This window comes from Triturus cristatus, chromosome 4_1, assembly GCF_964204655.1.
Source record: "Triturus cristatus chromosome 4_1, aTriCri1.1, whole genome shotgun sequence".
Lineage (NCBI taxonomy): Eukaryota > Metazoa > Chordata > Amphibia > Caudata > Salamandridae > Triturus > Triturus cristatus.
Genome location: NC_140585.1, coordinates 137510904 through 137529054, shown reverse-complemented (window position 1 = coordinate 137529054; position 18151 = coordinate 137510904). Strand labels below are relative to the sequence as shown.

General features: G+C 39.8%; 7 non-coding genes across 7 annotated transcripts; all 7 read left to right on the top strand.

Moving 5' to 3' along the window:
• Positions 1–2471: 2471 nt before the first annotated feature.
• TRNAR-CCU (transfer RNA arginine (anticodon CCU)) lies at positions 2472–2544 on the top strand. The gene has a single exon. It is a non-coding gene; the product is annotated as a tRNA-Arg (tRNA).
• A 2233-nt stretch (positions 2545–4777) lies between these two features.
• On the top strand, positions 4778–4850 carry TRNAR-UCG (transfer RNA arginine (anticodon UCG)). The gene has a single exon. It is a non-coding gene; the product is annotated as a tRNA-Arg (tRNA).
• Positions 4851–5644: 794 nt separating this feature from the next.
• On the top strand, positions 5645–5717 carry TRNAR-CCU (transfer RNA arginine (anticodon CCU)). Its single transcript has one exon. It is a non-coding gene; the product is annotated as a tRNA-Arg (tRNA).
• Positions 5718–6364: 647 nt separating this feature from the next.
• Positions 6365–6437, top strand: TRNAR-UCG (transfer RNA arginine (anticodon UCG)). The gene has a single exon. It is a non-coding gene; the product is annotated as a tRNA-Arg (tRNA).
• A 3948-nt stretch (positions 6438–10385) lies between these two features.
• Positions 10386–10458, top strand: TRNAR-CCU (transfer RNA arginine (anticodon CCU)). Its single transcript has one exon. It is a non-coding gene; the product is annotated as a tRNA-Arg (tRNA).
• A 3823-nt stretch (positions 10459–14281) lies between these two features.
• TRNAR-UCG (transfer RNA arginine (anticodon UCG)) lies at positions 14282–14354 on the top strand. Its single transcript has one exon. It is a non-coding gene; the product is annotated as a tRNA-Arg (tRNA).
• A 3101-nt stretch (positions 14355–17455) lies between these two features.
• TRNAR-UCG (transfer RNA arginine (anticodon UCG)) lies at positions 17456–17528 on the top strand. Its single transcript has one exon. It is a non-coding gene; the product is annotated as a tRNA-Arg (tRNA).
• Positions 17529–18151: the final 623 nt, after the last annotated feature.

The following is an 18151-nucleotide window of genomic DNA, read 5'->3' as shown; positions in this document are numbered from 1 at the left end:
CCACCTAGATGATAAAAATCACCTCAGGTGAACGGATGACCGCGTGGCCTAATGGATAAGGCGTCTGACTTCGGATCAGAAGATTGAGGGTTCAAGTCCCTTGTGGTCGTTGTTGGCCAATGGTCACACAATCTGCTTTACATTCTGAGTGGAAAAAGTATTTTCCAATACTCTTGTAGTCCTCACTTTCTCATTACTAATCATTAATAAAGTGGAGTACATTCAGGTTGCATCTTCAGTCTAACTACTTGTGCATTTTAGTGGCATTAAAAAGTGCTTCTATGCCGACGCACTGAATATGTAATAGGCTTGCAGAATTTTGAAGTGACAGAATGGGTTTTTAGCTTAAGTGTGTGTAGAAGAACTGCAAGGTATGTGCCTATGTGTGCATAGAGTGCTACATGTGTAAAATGTGTATGATTTGGGCAGTTAAAGTGCTGATTTTGCCTCCGAGTAAGAAAAGTACTACACAAAATGTATAAAGGATCAGCACATTGGCTGCCTTTGCTGATGCCCCCGTTGCCTAATTTGTAGTGCAATGGTTAAGTTGCAGAGTGTGGTTGAACTTGGATAGGAGACTTGGTGCCTCTTTCCGTGTCCTGCTGATAAGGATGGCTTGATACCATTTTCTAAGCCCAGTATATTGAGAAAAGAAGTAAGTGAAGAAGAAGTGTGGAGTCGAAAGTGGTTCTCCAATTTCTCTCCACTTGCTAAAATTGCAAAGTCTCCATTATAGCATAGAAGAGAGCGTTAAAGTCGAGGATGGAAGAGGATGAAAATGGGAAGTTTACTTGTAGAGAGAAGTGAGAAATGCCCTGTGTGCACACACCGGTGTCTGACCATAGAATACATTTAAATAATGCCTCTAGAAAACAGCTATGCATGTGTGCCTCAGTGCCTAACGGATCAGGCACTGGCCTCCTAAGCCAGGGATTGTGGGTTCGAGTCCCATCTGAGGTGATAACAAAAATCCTCCCTCTTTCTTTTCCAGAAAATGAGGTAGATTTATTAAATGCTTCCTCTCAGAAGTTTATGAGGGATTAGGTACTTTGAAACGGTCCCATTTTACTTGTGTGCACTTCACAGTCATGTTAGTGTTCTGAAACTGCAAAGTATATTTTTAAATGCCTATTTTTGTGAGATGCATTTTCGACCGGCCAGAACATATTCTTTTGGAAAAAATGATTTGAATTGGATTGGTGTGAATCTTGTTTCTAGAGGTGGTGACAGGCTTTCAGCTACTTGAATGGGTCAAGCCCGGATTCATAAAACTTATACAACCTATGTGAGTGTGAAAAATTAGCATATGCAGGAAGGAGCAATTTGTACTACTTTCAAAACAGTTTCACTCCACGTCTGGAAACGTCCAGAGATATGTAGAGCATACAAATGAGCTTTAAACTCATGAGGAAAGAGATTTGTATGCAAAAAGGAAAACAAAAGCATATCGTACTCATAAAATTCTCAATATATAGATTCCAAAAAAGTGCTTCCAGCTAAAAGAGCTGAAAGAACAGTATGGGATGTAAACCTGAATACCTTTCAATAATATGTTCTCCATCCATGGATACCACCTAGATGATAAAAATCATCTCAGGTGAACGGATGACCGAGTGGCCTAATGGATAAGGCGTCGGACTTCGGATCAGAAGATTGAGGGTTCGAGTCCCTTCGTTGTAGTTTTTGGCCAATGGTCACACAATCTGCTTTACATTCAGAGTGGAAAAAGTATTTTCCAATACTCTTGTAGTCCTCACTTTCTCATTACTAATCATTAATAAAGTGGAGTACATACTGTAAACTCATTCAGGTTGCATCTTCAGTCTAACTACTTGTGCATTTTAGTGGCATTAAAAAGTGCTTCTATGCCGACGCACTGAATATGTAATAGGTTTGCAGAATTTTGACGTGACAGAATGGGTTTTTAGCTTAAGTGTGTGTAGACGAACTGCAAGGTGTGTGCCTATGTGTGCATAGAGTGCTACATTGGTAAAATCTGTATGATTTGGGCAGTTAAAGTGCTAATTTTGCCTCCGAGTAAGAAAAGTACTACACAAAATGTATAAAGGATCGGCACATTGGCTGCCTCTGATGATGCCCCCGTTGCCTAATTTGTAGTGCAATGGTTAAGTTGCAGAGTGTGGTTGAACTTGGTTAGGAGACTTGGTGCCTCTTTCCGTGTCCTGCTGATGATAAGGATGGCTTGATACCATTTTCTAAGCCCAGTATATTGAGAAAAGAAGTGAAGAAGAAGTGTGGAGTCGAAAGTAGTTCTCCAATTTCTCTCCACTTGCTAAAAATGCAAAGTCTCCATTATAGCATAGAAGAGAGCGTTAAAGTCGCGGATGGAAGAGGATGAAAATGGGAAGTTTACTTATAGAGAGAAGTGAGAAATGCCCTGTGTGCACACACCGGTGTCTGACCATAGAATACATTTAAATAATGCCTCTAGAAAAGAGCTATGCATGTGTGCCTCGGTGGCCTAATGGATAAGGCACTGGCCTCCTAAGCCAGGTATTGTGGGTTCGAGTCCCATCTGAGGTGATAACAAAAATCTCCCTCTTTCTTTTCCAGAAAATTAGGTAGATTTATTATATGCTTCCTCTCAGAAGCTTATGAGGGATTAGGTACTTTGAAACGGTCCCATTTTACTTGTGTACACTTCACAGTCATGTTAGTGTTCTGAAACTGCAAAGTAGATTTTTAAATGCCTATTTTTGTGAGATGCATTTTCGACCGGCCAGAACATATTCCTTTGGAAACAATGATATGAATTGGATTGGTGTGAATCTTGTTTCTAGAGGTGGTGACAGGCTTTCAGCTACTTGAATAGGTCAAGCCAGGATTCATAAAACTTATACAACCTATGTGAGTGTGAAAAATTAGCATATGCAGGAAGGAGCAATTTGTACTGCTTTCAAAACAGTTTCACTCCAAGTCTGGAAACGTCCAGAGCTATGTAGAGCATACAAATGAGCTTTAAACTCATGAGGAAAGAGGTTTGTATGCAAAAAGGAAAACAAAAGCATATCGTACTCATAAAATTCTCAATATATAGATTTCAAAAAAGTGCTTCCAGCTAAAAGAGCTGAAAGAACACTATGGGATCTAAACCTGAATACCTTTCAATAATATGTTCTCCATCCATGCATACCACCTACATGATAAAAATCACTTCAGGTGAACTGATGACCGCATGGCCTAATGGATAAGGCGTCTGGCTTCGGATCAGAAAATTGAGGGTTCGAGTCCCTTCGTGGTCGTTTTTGGCCAATGGTCACACAATCTGTTTTACATTCAGAGTGGAAAAAGTCTTTTCCAATACTCTTGTAGTCCTCACTTTCTCATTACTAATCATTAATAAAGTGGAGTACATACTGTAAACTCATTCAGGTTGCATCTTCAGTCTAACTACTTGTGCATTTTAGTGGCATTAAAAAGTGCTTCTATGCCGACGCACTGAATATGTAATAGGTTTGCAGAATTTTGACGTGACAGAATGGGTTTTTAGTTTAAGTGTGTGTAGAAGAACTGCAAGGTGTGTGCCTATGTGTGCATAGAGTGCTACATGTGTAAAGTCTGTATGATTTGGGCAGTTAAAGCGCTGATTTTACCTCCGAGTAAGAAAAGTACTAAAAAAAATGTATAAAGGATCGGCACATTGGCTGCCTTTGCTGATGCCCCCGTTGCCTAATTTGTAGTGCAATGGTTAAGTTGCAGAGTGTGGTTGAACTTGGTTAGGAGACTTGGTGCCTCTTTCCGGGTCCTGCTGATGATAAGGATGGCTTGATACCATTTTCTAAGCCCAGTATATTGAGAAAAGAAGTAAGTGAAGAAGAAGTGTGGAGTCCAAAGTGGTTCTCCAATTTCTCTCCACTTGCTAAAATTGCAAAGTCTCCATTATAGCATAGAAGAGAGCGTTAAAGTCGGGGATGGAAGAGGATGAAAATGGGAAGTTTACTTATAGAGAGAAGTAAGAAATGCCCTGTGTGCACACACCGGTGTCTGACCATAGAATACATTTAAATAATGCCTCTAGAAAAGAGCTATGCATGTGTGCTTAGTGGCCTAATGGATAAGGCATTGGCCTCCTAAGCTAAGGGTTGTGGGTTTGAGTCCCATCTGAGGTGATAACAAAAATTCTCCCTCTTTCTTTTCCAGAAAATTAGGTAGATTTATTACATGCTTCCTCTCAGAAGTTTATGAGGGATTAGGTACTTTGAAACGGTCCCATTTTACTTGTGTACACTTCACAGTCATCTTAGTCTTCTGAAACTGCAAAGTAGATTTTTAAATGCCTATTTTTGTGAGATGCATTTTCGACCGGCCAGAACATATTCCTTTGGAAAAAATGATTTGAATTGGATTGGTGTGAATCTTGTTTCTAGAGGTGGTGACAGGCTTTCAGCTACTTGAATAGGTCAAGCCAGGATTCATAAAACTTATACAACCTATGTGAGTGTGAAAAATTAGCATATGCAGGAAGGAGCAATTTTTACTACTTTCAAAACAGTTTCACTCCACGTCTGGAAACGTCCAGAGCTATGTAGAGCATACAAATGAGCTTTAAACTCATGAGGAAAGAGGTTTGTATGCAAAAAGGAAAACAAAAACATATCGTACTCATAAAATTCTCAATATATAGATTTCAAAAAAGTGCTTCCAGCGAAAAGAGCTGAAAGAACACTATGGGATGTAAACCTGAATACCTTTCAATAATATGTTCTCCATCCATGCATACCACCTACATGATAAAAATCATCTCAGGTGAACGGATGGCCGCGTGGCCTAATGGATAAGGCGTCTGACTTCGGATCAGAAAATTGAGGGTTCGAGTCCCTTCGTGGTCGTTTTTGGCCAATGGTCACACAATCTGCTTTACATTCAGAGTGGAAAAAGTCTTTTCCAATACTCTTGTAGTCCTCACTTTCTCATTACTAATCATCAATAAAGTGGAGTACATACTGTAAACTCATTCAGGTTGCATCTTCAGTCTAACTACTTGTGCATTTTAGTGGCATTAAAAAGTGCTTCTATGCCGACGCACTGAATATGTAATAGGTTTGCAGAATTTTGACGTGACAGAATGGGTTTTAGCTTAAGTGTGTGTAGAAGAACTGCAAGGTGTGTGCCTATGTGTGCATAGAGTGCTACATGTGTAAAATCTGTATGATTTGGGCAGTTAAAGTGCTGATTTTGCCTCCGAGTAAGAAAAGGACTACACAAAATGTATAAAGGATCGGCACATTGGCTGCCTCTGCTGATGCCCCCGTTGCCTAATTTGTAGTGCAATGGTTAAGTTGCAGAGTGTGGTTGAACTTGGTTAGGAGACTTGGTGCCTCTTTCCGTGTCCTGCTGATGATAAGGATGGCTTGATACCATTTTCTAAGCCCAGTATATTGAGAAAAGAAGTAAGTGAAGAAGAAGTGTGGAGTCGAAAGTAGTTCTCCAATTTCTCTCCACTTGCTAAAATTGCAAAGTCTCCATTATAGCATAGAAGAGAGCGTTAAAGTCGGAGATGGAAGAGGATGAAAATGGGAAGTTTACTTATAGAGAGAAGTGAGAAATGCCCTGTGTGCACACACCAGTGTCTGACCATAGAATACATTTAAATAATGCCTCTAGAAAAGAGCTATGCATGTGTGCCTCGGTGGCCTAATGGATAAGGCACTGGCCTCCTAAGCCAGGTATTGTGGGTTCGAGTCCCATCTGAGGTGATAACAAAAATCCTCCCTCTTTCTTTTCCAGAAAATGAGGTAGATTTATTAAATGCTTCCTCTCAGAAGTTTATGAGGGATTAGGTACTTTGAAACGGTCCCATTTTACTTGTGTACACTTCACAGTCATGTTAGTGTTCTGAAACTGCAAAGTATATTTTTAAATGCCTATTTTTGTGAGATGCATTTTCGACCGGCCAGAACATATTCCTTTGGAAAAAATGATTTGAATTGGATTGGTGTGAATCTTGTTTCTAGAGGTGGTGACAGGCTTTCAGCTACTTGAATAGGTCAAGCCAGGATTCATAAAACTTATACAACCTATGTGAGTGTGAAAAATTAGCATATGCAGGAAGGAGCAATTTGTACTACTTTCAAAACAGTTTCACTCCACATCTGGAAACGTCCAGAGCTATGTAGAGCACACAAATGAGCTTTAAACTCACGAGGAAAGAGGTTTGTATGCAAAAAGGAAAACAAAAGCATATCGTACTCATAAAATTCTCAATATATAGATTCCAAAAAAGTGCTTCCAGCGAAAAGAGCTGAAAGAACACTATGGGATGTAAACCTGAATACCTTTCAATAATATGTTCTCCATCCATGCATACCACCTACATGATAAAAATCCTCTCAGGTGAACGGATGACTGCGTGGCCTAATGGATAAGGCGTCTGACTTCGGATCAGAAGATTGAGGGTTCGAGTCCCTTCGTGGTCATTTTTGGCCAATGGTCACACAATCTTCTTTACATTCAGAGTGAAAAAAGTATTTTCCAATACTCTTGTAGTCCTCACTTTCTCATTACTAATAATTAATAAAGTGGAGTACATACTGTAAACTCATTCAGGTTGCATCTTCAGTCTAACTACTTGTGCATTTTAGTGGCATTAAAAAGTGCTTCTATGCCGACGCACTGAATATGTAATAGGTTTGCAGAATTTTGACGTGACAGAATGGGTTTTAGCTTAAGTGTGTGTAGAAGAACTGCAAGGTGTGTGCCTATGTGTGCATAGATTGCTACATTGGTAAAATCTGTATGATTTGGGCAGTTAAAGTGCTGATTTTGCCTCCGAGTAAGAAAAGTACTACACAAAATGTATAAAGGATCGGCACATTGGCTGCCTTTGCTGATGCCCCCGTTGCCTAATTTGTAGTGCAATGGTTAAGTTGCAGAGTGTGGTTGAACTTGGTTAGGAGACTTGGTGCATCTTTCCGTGTCCTGCTGATGATAAGGATGGCTTGATACCATTTGCTAAGCCCAGTATATTGAGAAAAGAAGTAAGTGAAGAAGAAGTGTGGAGTTGAAAGTGGTTCTCCAATTTCTCTCCACTTGCTAAAATTGCAAAGTTTCCATTATAGCATAGAAGAGAGCGTTAAAGTCGGGGATGGAAGAGGATGAAAATGGGAAGTTTACTTATAGAGAGAAGTGAGAAATGCCCTGTGTGCACACACCGGTGTCTGACCATAGAATACATTTAAATAATGCCTCTAGAAAAGCGCAATGCATGTGTGCCTCAGTGGCCTAATGGATAAGGCACTGGCATCCTAAGCCAGGGATTGTGGGTTTGAGTCCCAGTCTGAGGTGATAACAAAAATCCTCCTTCTTTCTTTTTCAGAAAATTAGGTAGATTTATTACATGCTTCCTCTCAGAAGTTTATGAGGTATTAGGTACTTTGAAACAGTCCCATTTATTTGTGTACACTTCACAGTCATGTTAGTGTTAGGAAACTGTAAAGTATATTTTTAAATGCCTATTTTTGTGAGATGCATTTTCGACCGGCCAGAAAATATTCCTTTGGAAAAAATTATTTGAATTGGATTGGTGTGAATCTTGTTTCTAGAGGTGGTGACAGGATTTCAGCTACTTGAATAGGTCAAGCCAGGATTCATAAAACTTATACAACCTATGTGAGTGTGAAAAATTAGCATATGCAGGAAGGAGCAATTTGTACTACTTTCAAAACAGTTTCACTCCACGTCTGGAAACGTCCAGAGCTATGTAGAGCATACAAATGAGCTTTAAACTCATGAGGAAAAAGGTTTGTATGCAAAAAGGAAAACAAAAGCATATCGTACTCATAAAATTCTCAATATATAGATTCCAAAAAAGTGCTTCCAGCGAAAAGAGCTGAAAGAACACTATGGGATGTAAACCTGAATACCTTTCAATAATATGTTCTCCATCCATGCATACCACCTACATGATAAAAATCACCTCAGGTGAACGGATGACCGCGTGGCCTAATGGATAAGGCGTCTGACTTCGGATCAGAAGATTGAGGGTTCAAGTCCCTTGTGGTCGTTTTTGGCCAATGGTCACACAATCTGCTTTACATTCTGAGTGGAAAAAGTATTTTCCAATACTCTTGTAGTCCTCACTTTCTCATTACTAATCATTAATAAAGTGGAGTACATTCAGGTTGCATCTTCAGTCTAACTACTTGTGCATTTTAGTGGCATTAAAAAGTGCTTCTATGCCGACGCACTGAATATGTAATAGGCTTGCAGAATTTTGAAGTGACAGAATGGGTTTTTAGCTTAAGTGTGTGTAGAAGAACTGCAAGGTATGTGCCTATGTGTGCATAGAGTGCTACATGTGTAAAATGTGTATGATTTGGGCAGTTAAAGTGCTGATTTTGCCTCCGAGTAAGAAAAGTACTACACAAAATGTATAAAGGATCAGCACATAGGCTGCCTTTGCTGATGCCCCCGTTGCCTAATTTGTAGTGCAATGGTTAAGTTGCAGAGTGTGGTTGAACTTGGATAGGAGACTTGGTGCCTCTTTCCGTGTCCTGCTGATAAGGATGGCTTGATACCATTTTCTAAGCCCAGTATATTGAGAAAAGAAGTAAGTGAAGAAGAAGTGTGGAGTCGAAAGTGGTTCTCCAATTTCTCTCCACTTGCTAAAATTGCAAAGTCTCCATTATAGCATAGAAGAGAGCGTTAAAGTCGAGGATGGAAGAGGATGAAAATGGGAAGTTTACTTGTAGAGAGAAGTGAGAAATGCCCTGTGTGCACACACCGGTGTATGACCATAGAATACATTTAAATAATGCCTCTAGAAAACAGCTATGCATGTGTGCCTCAGTGCCTAACGGATCAGGCACTGGCCTCCTAAGCCAGGGATTGTGGGTTCGAGTCCCATCTGAGGTGATAACAAAAATCCTCCCTCTTTCTTTTCCAGAAAATGAGGTAGATTTATTAAATGCTTCCTCTCAGAAGTTTATGAGGGATTAGGTACTTTGAAACGGTCCCATTTTACTTGTGTACACTTCACAGTCATGTTAGTGTTCTGAAACTGCAAAGTATATTTTTAAATGCCTATTTTTGTGAGATGCATTTTCGACCGGCCAGAACATATTCTTTTGGAAAAAATGATTTGAATTGGATTGGTGTGAATCTTGTTTCTAGAGGTGGTGACAGGCTTTCAGCTACTTGAATAGGTCAAGCCCGGATTCATAAAACTTATACAACCTATGTGAGTGTGAAAAATTAGCATATGCAGGAAGGAGCAATTTGTACTACTTTCAAAACAGTTTCACTCCACGTCTGGAAACGTCCAGAGCTATGTAGAGCATACAAATGAGCTTTAAACTCATGAGGAAAGAGATTTGTATGCAAAAAGGAAAACAAAAGCATATCGTACTCATAAAATTCTCAATATATCGATTCCAAAAAAGTGATTCCAGCTAAAAGAGCTGAAAGAACAGTATGGGATGTAAACCTGAATACCTTTCAATAATATGTTCTCCATCCATGGATACCACCTAGATGATAAAAATCATCTCAGGTGGACGGATGACCGCGTGGCCTAATGGATAAGGCGTCTGACTTCGGATCAGAAGATTGAGGGTTCGAGTCCCTTCGTTGTAGTTTTTGGCCAATGGTCACACAATCTGCTTTACATTCAGAGTGGAAAAAGTATTTTCCAATACTCTTGTAGTCCTCACTTTCTCATTACTAATCATTAATAAAGTGGAGTACATACTGTAAACTCATTCAGGTTGCATCTTCAGTCTAACTACTTGTGCATTTTAGTGGCATTAAAAAGTGCTTCTATGCCGACGCACTGAATATGTAATAGGTTTGCAGAATTTTGACGTGACAGAATGGGTTTTTAGCTTAAGTGTGTGTAGACGAACTGCAAGGTGTGTGCCTATGTGTGCATAGAGTGCTACATTGGTAAAATCTGTATGATTTGGGCAGTTAAAGTGCTAATTTTGCCTCCGAGTAAGAAAAGTACTACACAAAATGTATAAAGGATCGGCACATTGGCTGCCTCTGATGATGCCCCCGTTGCCTAATTTGTAGTGCAATGGTTAAGTTGCAGAGTGTGGTTGAACTTGGTTAGGAGACTTGGTGCCTCTTTCCGTGTCCTGCTGATGATAAGGATGGCTTGATACCATTTTCTAAGCCCAGTATATTGAGAAAAGAAGTGAAGAAGAAGTGTGGAGTCGAAAGTAGTTCTCCAATTTCTCTCCACTTGCTAAAAATGCAAAGTCTCCATTATAGCATAGAAGAGAGCGTTAAAGTCGCGGATGGAAGAGGATGAAAATGGGAAGTTTACTTATAGAGAGAAGTGAGAAATGCCCTGTGTGCACACACCGGTGTCTGACCATAGAATACATTTAAATAATGCCTCTAGAAAAGAGCTATGCATGTGTGCCTCGGTGGCCTAATGGATAAGGCACTGGCCTCCTAAGCCAGGTATTGTGGGTTCGAGTCCCATCTGAGGTGATAACAAAAATCTCCCTCTTTCTTTTCCAGAAAATTAGGTAGATTTATTATATGCTTCCTCTCAGAAGTTTATGAGGGATTAGGTACTTTGAAACGGTCCCATTTTACTTGTGTACACTTCACAGTCATGTTAGTGTTCTGAAACTGCAAAGTAGATTTTTAAATGCCTATTTTTGTGAGATGCATTTTCGACCGGCCAGAACATATTCCTTTGGAAAAAATGATATGAATTGGATTGGTGTGAATCTTGTTTCTAGAGGTGGTGACAGGCTTTCAGCTACTTGAATAGGTCAAGCCAGTATTCATAAAACGTATACAACCTATGTGAGTGTGAAAAATTAGCATATGCAGGAAGGAGCAATTTGTACTGCTTTCAAAACAGTTTCACTCCAAGTCTGGAAACGTCCAGAGCTATGTAGAGCATACAAATGAGCTTTAAACTCATGAGGAAAGAGGTTTGTATGCAAAAAGGAAAACAAAAGCATATCGTACTCATAAAATTCTCAATATATAGATTCCAAAAAATGTGCTTCCAGCAAAAAGAGCTGAAAGAACACTATGGGATGTAAACCTGAATACCTTTCAATAATATGTTCTCCATCCATGCATACCACCTACATGATAAAAATCACCTCAGGTGAACTGATGACCGCATGGCCTAATGGATAAGGCGTCTGGCTTCGGATCAGAAAATTGAGGGTTCGAGTCCCTTCGTGGTCGTTTTTGGCCAATGGTCACACAATCTGCTTTACATTCAGAGTGGAAAAAGTCTTTTCCAATACTCTTGTAGTCCTCACTTTCTCATTACTAATCATTAATAAAGTGGAGTACATACTGTAAACTCATTCAGGTTGCATCTTCAGTCTAACTACTTGTGCATTTTAGTGGCATTAAAAAGTGCTTCTATGCCGACGCACTGAATATGTAATAGGTTTGCAGAATTTTGACGTGACAGAATGGGTTTTTAGTTTAAGTGTGTGTAGAAGAACTGCAAGGTGTGTGCCTATGTGTGCATAGAGTGCTACATGTGTAAAATCTGTATGATTTGGGCAGTTAAAGTGCTGATTTTGCCTCCGAGTAAGAAAAGGACTACACAAAATGTATAAAGGATCGGCACATTGGCTGCCTCTGCTGATGCCCCCGTTGCCTAATTTGTAGTGCAATGGTTAAGTTGCAGAGTGTGGTTGAACTTGGTTAGGAGACTTGGTGCCTCTTTCCGTGTCCTGCTGATGATAAGGATGGCTTGATACCATTTTCTAAGCCCAGTATATTGAGAAAAGAAGTAAGTGAAGAAGAAGTGTGGAGTCGAAAGTAGTTCTCCAATTTCTCTCCACTTGCTAAAATTGCAAAGTCTCCATTATAGCATAGAAGAGAGCGTTAAAGTCGGGGATGGAAGAGGATGAAAATGGGAAGTTTACTTATAGAGAGAAGTGAGAAATGCCCTGTGTGCACACACCGGTGTCTGACCATAGAATACATTTAAATAATGCCTCTAGAAAAGAGCTATGCATGTGTGCCTCGGTGGCCTAATGGATAAGGCACTGGCCTCTTAAGCCAGGTATTGTGGGTTCGAGTCCCATCTGAGGTGATAACAAAAATCCTCCCTCTTTCTTTTCCTGAAAATTAGGTAGATTTATTATATGCTTCCTCTCAGAAGTTTATGAGGGATTAGGTACTTTGAAACGGTCCCATTTTACTTGTGTACACTTCACAGTCATGTTAGTGTTCTGAAACTGCAAAGTAGATTTTTAAATGCCTATTTTTGTGAGATGCATTTTCGACCGGCCAGAACATATTCCTTTGGAAAAAATGATATGAATTGGATTGGTGTGAATCTTGTTTCTAGAGGTGGTGACAGGCTTTCAGCTACTTGAATAGGTCAAGCAAGGATTCATAAAACTTATACAACCTATGTGAGTGTGAAAAATTAGCATATGCAGGAAGGAGCAATTTGTACTGCTTTCAAAACAGTTTCACTCCAAGTCTGGAAACGTCCAGAGCTATGTAGAGCATACAAATGAGCTTTAAACTCATGAGGAAAGAGGTTTGTATGCAAAAAGGAAAACAAAAGCATATCGTACTCATAAAATTCTCAATATATAGATTCCAAAAAATGTGCTTCCAGCAAAAAGAGCTGAAAGAACACTATGGGATGTAAACCTGAATACCTTTCAATAATATGTTCTCCATCCATGCATACCACCTACATGATAAAAATCACCTCAGGTGAACGGATGACCGCATGGCCTAATGGATAAGGCGTCTGGCTTCGGATCAGAAAATTGAGGGTTCGAGTCCCTTCGTGGTCGTTTTTGGCCAATGGTCACACATTCTGCTTTACATTCAGAGTGGAAAAAGTATTTTCCAATACTCTTGTAGTCCTCACTTTCTCATTACTAATCATTAATAAAGTGGAGTACATACTGTAAACTCATTCAGGTTGCATCTTCAGTCTAACTACTTGTGCATTTTAGTGGCATTAAAAAGTGCTTCTATGCCGACGTACTGAATATGTAATAGGTTTGCAGAATTTTGACGTGACAGAATGGGTTTTTAGTTTAATTGTGTGTAGAAGAACTGCAAGGTGTGTGCCTATGTGTGCATAGAGTGCTACATGTGTAAAGTCTGTATGATTTGGGCAGTTAAAGCGCTGATTTTACCTCCGAGTAAGAAAAGTACTACAAAAAATGTATAAAGGATCGGCACATTGGCTGCCTTTGCTGATGCCCCCGTTGCCTAATTTGTAGTGCAATGGTTAAGTTGCAGAGTGTGGTTGAACTTGGTTAGGAGACTTGGTGCCTCTTTCCGGGTCCTGCTGATGATAAGGATGGCTTGATACCATTTTCTAAGCCCAGTATATTGAGAAAAGAAGTAAGTGAAGAAGAAGTGTGGAGTCCAAAGTGGTTCTCCAATTTCTCTGCACTTGCTAAAATTGCAAAGTCTCCATTATAGCATAGAAGAGAGCGTTAAAGTCGGGGATGGAAGAGGATGAAAATGGGAAGTTTACTTATAGAGAGAAGTGAGAAATGCCCTGTGTGCACACACCGGTGTCTGACCATAGAATACATTTAAATAATGCCTCTAGAAAAGAGCTATGCATGTGTGCTTAGTGGCCTAATGGATAAGGCATTGGCCTCCTAAGCCAAGGGTTGTGGGTTTGAGTCCCATCTGAGGTGATAACAAAAATTCTCCCTCTTTCTTTTCCAGAAAATTAGGTAGATTCATTACATGCTTCCTCTCAGAAGTTTATGAGGGATTAGGTACTTTGAAACGGTCCCATTTTACTTGTGTACACTTCACAGTCATGTTAGTGTTCTGAAACTGCAAAGTAGATTTTTAAATGCCTATTTTTGTGAGATGCATTTTCGACCGGCCAGAACATATTCCTTTGGAAAAAATGATTTGAATTGGATTGGTGTGAATCTTGTTTCTAGAGGTGGTGACAGGCTTTCAGCTACTTGAATAGGTCAAGCCAGGATTCATAAAACTTATACAACCTATGTGAGTGTGAAAAATTAGCATATGCAGGAAGGAGCAAATTGTACTACTTTCAAAACAGTTTCACTCCACGTCTGGAAACGTCCAGAGCTATGTAGAGCATACAAATGAGCTTTAAACTCATGAGGAAAGAGGTTTGTATGCAAAAAGGAAAACAAAAGCATATCGTACTCATAAAATTCTCAATATATAGATTTCAAAAAAGTGCTTCCAGCTAAAAGAGCTGAAAGAACACTATGGGATCTAAACCTGAATACCTTTCAATAATATGTTCTCCATCCATGCATACCACCTACATGATAAAAATCATCTCAGGTGAACGGATGACTGCGTGGCCTAATGGATAAGGCGTCTGACTTCGGATCAGAAGATTAAGGGTTCGAGTCCCTTCGTGGTCGTTTTTGGACAATGGTCACACAATCTGCTTTACATTCAGAGTGGAAAAAGTCTTTTCCAATACTCTTGTAGTCCTCACTTTCTCATTACTAATCATCAATAAAGTGGAGTACATACTGTAAACTCATTCAGGTTGCATCTTCAGTCTAACTACTTGTGCATTTTAGTGGCTTTAAAAAGTGCTTCTATGCCGACGCACTGAATATGTAATAGGTTTGCAGAATTTTGACGTGACAGAATGGGTTTTAGCTTAAGTGTGTGTAGAAGAACTGCAAGGTGTGTGCCTATGTGTGCATAGAGTGCTACATGTGTAAAATCTGTATGATTTGGGCAGTTAAAGTGCTGATTTTGCCTCCGAGTAAGAAAAGGACTACACAAAATGTATAAAGGATCGGCACATTGGCTGCCTCTGCTGATGCCCCCGTTGCCTAATTTGTAGTACAATGGTTAAGTTGCAGAGTGTGGTTGAACTTGGTTAGGAGACTTGGTGCCTCTTTCCGTGTCCTACTGATGATAAGGATGGCTTGATACCATTTTCTAAGCCCAGTATATTGAGAAAAGAAGTAAGTGAAGAAGAAGTGTGGAGTCGAAAGTAGTTCTCCAATTTCTCTCCACTTGCTAAAATTGCAAAGTCTCCATTATAGCATAGAAGAGAGCGTTAAAGTCGGGGATGGAAGAGGATGAAAATGGGAAGTTTACTTATAGAGAGAAGTGAGAAATGCCCTGTGTGCACACACCGGTGTCTGACCATAGAATACATTTAAATAATGCCTCTAGAAAAGAGCTATGCATGTGTGCCTCAGTGGCCTAATGGATAAGGCACTGGCCTCCTAAGCCAAGGGTTGTGTGTTTGAGTCCCATCTGAGGTGATAACAAAAATCCTCCCTCTTTCTTTTCCAGAAAATTAAGTAGATTTCTTACATGCTTCCTCTCAGAAGTTTATGAGGGATTAGGTACTTTGAAACGGTCCCATTTTACTTGTGTACACTTCACAGTCATGTTAGTGTTCTGAAACTGCAAAGTAGATTTTTAAATGCCTATTTTTGTGAGATGCATTTTCCACCGGCCAGAACATATTCCTTTGGAAAAAATGATTTGAATTGGATTGGTGTGAATCTTGTTTCTAGAGGTGGTGACAGGCTTTCAGCTACTTGAATAGGTCAAGCCAGGATTCATAAAACGTGTACAACCTATGTGAGTGTGAAAAAGTAGCATATGCAGGAAGGAGCAATTTGTCCTACTTTCAAAACAGTTTCACTCCACGTCTGGAAACGTCCAGAGCTATGTAGAGAATACAAATGAGCTTTAAACTCATGAGGAAAGAGATTTGTATGCAAAAAGGAAAACAAAAGCATATCGTACTAATAAAATTCTCAATATATAGATTCCAAAAAAGTGCTTCCAGCGAAAAGAGCTGAAAGAACACTATGGGATGTAAACCTGAATACCTTTCAATAATATGTTCTCCATCCATGCATACCACCTACATGATAAAAATCACCTCAGGTGAACGCATGACCGCATGGCCTAATGGATAAGGCGTCTGGCTTCGGATCAGAAAATTGAGGGTTCGAGTCCCTTCGTGGGCGTTTTTGGCGAATGGTCACACAATCTGCTTTACATTCAGAGTGGAAAAAGTCTTTTCCAATACTCTTGTAGTCCTCACTTTCTCATTACTAATCATTAATAAAGTGGAGTACATACTGTAAACTCATTCAGGTTGCATCTTCAGTCTAACTACTTGTGCATTTTAGTGGCATTAAAAAGTGCTTCTATGCCGACGCACTGAATATGTAATAGGTTTGCAGAATTTTGACGTGACAGAATGGGTTTTTAGTTTAAGTGTGTGTAGAAGAACTGCAAGGTGTGTGCCTATGTGTGCATAGAGTGCTACATGTGTAAAGTCTGTATGATTTGGGCAGTTAAAGCGCTGATTTTACCTCCGAGTAAGAAAAGTACTACAAAAAATGTATAAAGGATCGGCACATTGGCTGCCTTTGCTGATGCCCCCGTTGCCTAATTTGTAGTGCAATGGTTAAGTTGCAGAGTGTGGTTGAACTTGGTTAGGAGACTTGGTGCCTCTTTCCGGGTCCTGCTGATGATAAGGATGGCTTGATACCATTTTCTAAGCCCAGTATATTGAGAAAAGAAGTAAGTGAAGAAGAAGTGTGGAGTCCAAAGTGGTTCTCCAATTTCTCTCCACTTGTTAAAATTGCAAAGTCTCCATTATAGCATAGAAGAGAGCGTTAAAGTCGGGGATGGAAGAGGATGAAAATGGGAAGTTTACTTATAGAGAGAAGTGAGAAATGCCCTGTGTGCACACACCGGTGTCTGACCATAGAATACATTTAAATAATGCCTCTAGAAAAGAGCTATGCATGTGTGCTTAGTGGCCTAATGGATAAGGCATTGGCCTCCTAAGCCAAGGGTTGTGGGTTTGAGTCCCATCTGAGGTGATAACAAAAATCCTCCCTCTTTCTTTTCCAGAAAATTAGGTAGATTTATTACATGCTTCCTCTCAGAAGTTTATGAGGGATTAGGTACTTTGAAACGGTCCCATTTTACTTGTGTACACTTCACAGTCATGTTAGTGTTCTGAAACTGCAAAGTAGATTTTTAAATGCCTATTTTTGTGAGATGCATTTTCGACCGGCCAGAACATATTCCTTTGGAAAAAATGATTTGAATTGGATTGGTGTGAATCTTGTTTCTAGAGGTGGTGACAGGCTTTCAGCTACTTGAATAGGTCAAGCCAGGATTCATAAAACTTATACAACCTATGTGAGTGTGAAAAATTAGCATATGCAGGAAGGAGCAATTTGTACTACTTTCAAAACAGTTTCACTCCACGTCTGGAAACGTCCAGAGCTATGTAGAGCATACAAATGAGCTTTAAACTCATGAGGAAAGAGGTTTGTATGCAAAAAGGAAAACAAAAGCATATCGTACTCATAAAATTCTCAATATATAGATTTCAAAAAAGTGCTTCCAGCTAAAAGAGCTGAAAGAACACTATGGGATGTAAACCTGAATACCTTTCAATAATATGTTCTCCATCCATGCATACCACCTACATGATAAAAATCATCTCAGGTGAACGGATGACCGCGTGGCCTAATGGATAAGGCGTCTGACTTCGGATCAGAAGATTGAGGGTTCGAGTCCCTTCGTGGTCGTTTTTGGCCAATGGTCACACAATCTGCTTTACATTCAGAGTGGAAAAAGTCTTTTCCAATACTCTTGTAGTCCTCACTTTCTCATTACTAATCATCAATAAAGTGGAGTACATACTGTAAACTCATTCAGGTTGCATCTTCAGTCTAACTACTTGTGCATTTTAGTGGCATTAAAAAGTGCTTCTATGCCGACGCACTGAATATGTAATAGGTTTGCAGAATTTTGACGTGACAGAATGGGTTTTAGCTTAAGTGTGTGTAGAAGAACTGCAAGGTGTGTGCCTATGTGTGCATAGAGTGCTACATGTGTAAAATCTGTATGATTTGGGCAGTTAAAGTGCTGATTTTGCCTCCGAGTAAGAAAAGGACTACACAAAATGTATAAAGGATCGGCACATTGGCTGCCTCTGCTGATGCCCCCGTTGCCTAATTTGTAGTGCAATGGTTAAGTTGCAGAGTGTGGTTGAACTTGGTTAGGAGACTTGGTGCCTCTTTCCGTGTCCTGCTGATGATAAGGATGGCTTGATACCATTTTCTAAGCCCAGTATATTGAGAAAAGAAGTAAGTGAAGAAGAAGTGTGGTGTCGAAAGTAGTTCTCCAATTTCTCTCCACTTGCTAAAAT